Raw genomic sequence first — 2,230 nt, forward strand, 5'->3', positions numbered from 1 at the left:
TTTTTTCTCTTAATTTTTAATTTTGGTTTTTTTCTTTTTCTTTCTTTTTTTTTTTTTTTTTTTTTTTTTTTTTTTTTTTAGCACTAAACTGAGAATTTTTATCTAGTTGAATCTATTAATACTGGCGAAGCTAAGAGAGCCGCGATTATTGGTAGATTACTGGAAAACTGCAACGAGGATGCTCAAGCTTCTTGATAAACCTTTGTAGATTTTTGAGAATATGTTGTGATATATTCTCCATTTTGAGAGGTCTCAATCTCATGTGTATAGTATGTCCATATTCATGGTATATCAAGGAAAGTTATTTGAAGAAGGTTATTGTGTTCCTGTGAATCAATGAAATAACTTATTTTTATTCTCCTCAATTCTTCACTAAGTTTCGGAGGAGGTTATTCAGTTCAATCACGTGCTTACCCTTTTCTTTTCATAAACAATTATTGCAAGTTCATCAGCATACATATTTGTCTTGATTCACTTTTATTTGTGCATTCTGGAAGGTTGGGTGGGCACCAACTGTTAAGCATTGGCCAGGAGTTAGTTCTCTGCGAGATTGGTTATGTGTATCAGCAGGGGGAACCTCAGAACTTGGCTTATGCTGTTCCAAGTTCTGGGAATTGGGACCTGATGGTGTTAACTTCTGTTGGTAAGTATTAGTGTTCAAGCTTCCCTTCTTCTTTGGGCTTCTACTGACTTGTCATGTTGTAAATCTATTCAGTGTTTGCTTCAATACTTAGTTCCAATTTGGGAAAGAACAACAAGGGCAGAGAAAGGTGCTGAAAGTTGTAAGATTAACACCTGTGCTTCTTTTGATAATGCTGAAGAGGCTTAAATATGACCCAGCTTATGGAATTTATCCTTACTTTGACAGATTGGACAAAATCTCAATTCTGAAGTCTCAGCTTACTTGTAAAAGCAAAGGTCACTTCCATTGGATATCTTTGTGATTCGGGCTTTATCACGTGGTTTGATGTCTAAATTTCATATTTCACGTCAACAATATTTTCCGCTCATTTTAGTTAATTTTACAAGAAGTTTTGGTAATATTGGTGCAATGCATTATTCTGTACTTTGACCTGTTCACAGTTAAGATTGTAGAGGACATGGCAGCTTTCAATCTACCTTCCATTTTGGACTTGTAAAATTGACGTGGCTGCTTATACTTGTTTGCTTGCCTCTCACATCTAACTAGTGTCCCCTATCCAACCACTCTTTATCATCATCTCCATCCTTATATCAACCAAATCTCAAATCCGATCCCCTCCAGCTCCAGCTCACTTGTAATTTCTGGTTTCTACTTTTAATTTTGGAAAGCAGCTGCCATCTCTGCTTAGTGCCTGAAGCTTTCAGGGAGAGACAGTCACTAGTTCTCACCCTCCACGTCAAACACGAGAGCACTGTATTCATTGCAATTCCTTCTATTGCAGTGAGTACTATATTGTTTGTTGTCCATATTTCACTTCTCCAATTTCTCATTACTAGTATGTTTTCTAAAGATAATGGATGTAGAATTATCAAAGCAAGAGGATAAGGGAAATGTGCCTCCCACAGATCAATGGAGAAGAAGAATCATATGTATGGGGGTAAGTGCTCTGGTTCTGATTCAGGACGCTTCAACTACTCCACTACCTTTTCCTTCAAGTACAGAGATGGCATCATTGGCAAGGCCCCCATTCCGGCTGGAAACAAATGTGCTTGCAGCACCCAAACCATGAATGATGATACTAACAGGATTTGCTATTCTCAAGTTCCAATGTGCATTCCAGATTTGCTATCGAGTACATTGCCTCTCCTGACTTACGTGACAATTTCTGGGAAGTAGGAAATTTGATCAATGTTCATGTGATCACCTACAGTAGTCGTAATTTGGAAATTGATCTCTCCTACAGGGGCCTTTTTAACTGAAAGTGTCAATACGAAACCCTAATTATAGTGTTTTGAATGCTCTTGATTTGTTGTCTTCCTGCTGCTGATTATTTGGAGAAAAGTTGGGATTCTTTTTAAGAACTTGCCAATTGATAGTCTATAGCCAGCAGCAGCACTAATCATGCTTTGTAGTTTCCTTACGTACGAAATTAGAAATTCGAGAAGTCAACCACCAAATTTTTACACATGTATGAATGTAGCATAGATTGATACTTTAAGGGTATTCTTGATTTCTCTTAGTTGATTTTCTGCTTTGATTCTCGTATTGTTTTGTCTAGAAAATGACAACAGCACATATTTCAGCTTA

The 2,230-nt window shown here is 37.0% G+C and overlaps 1 protein-coding gene across 6 annotated transcripts in view; it reads left to right on the plus strand.

Annotated features, from left to right (window-relative positions):
* LOC111381467 (pentatricopeptide repeat-containing protein At5g18390, mitochondrial) overlaps positions 1-2,230 on the plus strand; it is an 8,803-nt gene extending 6,573 nt beyond the window's left edge. The window contains exons 4-7 of one of the 6 annotated variants that reach the window (XM_023005254.1): positions 498-643; positions 716-782; positions 869-918; positions 1,494-2,185. The gene's annotated coding sequence lies outside the window, so the exon portion shown is untranslated. Of the gene's footprint in view, positions 1-497; positions 644-715; positions 783-868 lie in introns of all 6 variants that reach the window. The other 5 variants (XM_023005255.1, XR_002700346.1, XM_023005253.1 and 2 more) reach the window with 5 other exon arrangements.

This window comes from Olea europaea, unplaced genomic scaffold, assembly GCF_002742605.1.
Source record: "Olea europaea var. sylvestris unplaced genomic scaffold, O_europaea_v1 scaffold231, whole genome shotgun sequence".
Taxonomy (NCBI): domain Eukaryota; kingdom Viridiplantae; phylum Streptophyta; class Magnoliopsida; order Lamiales; family Oleaceae; genus Olea; species Olea europaea.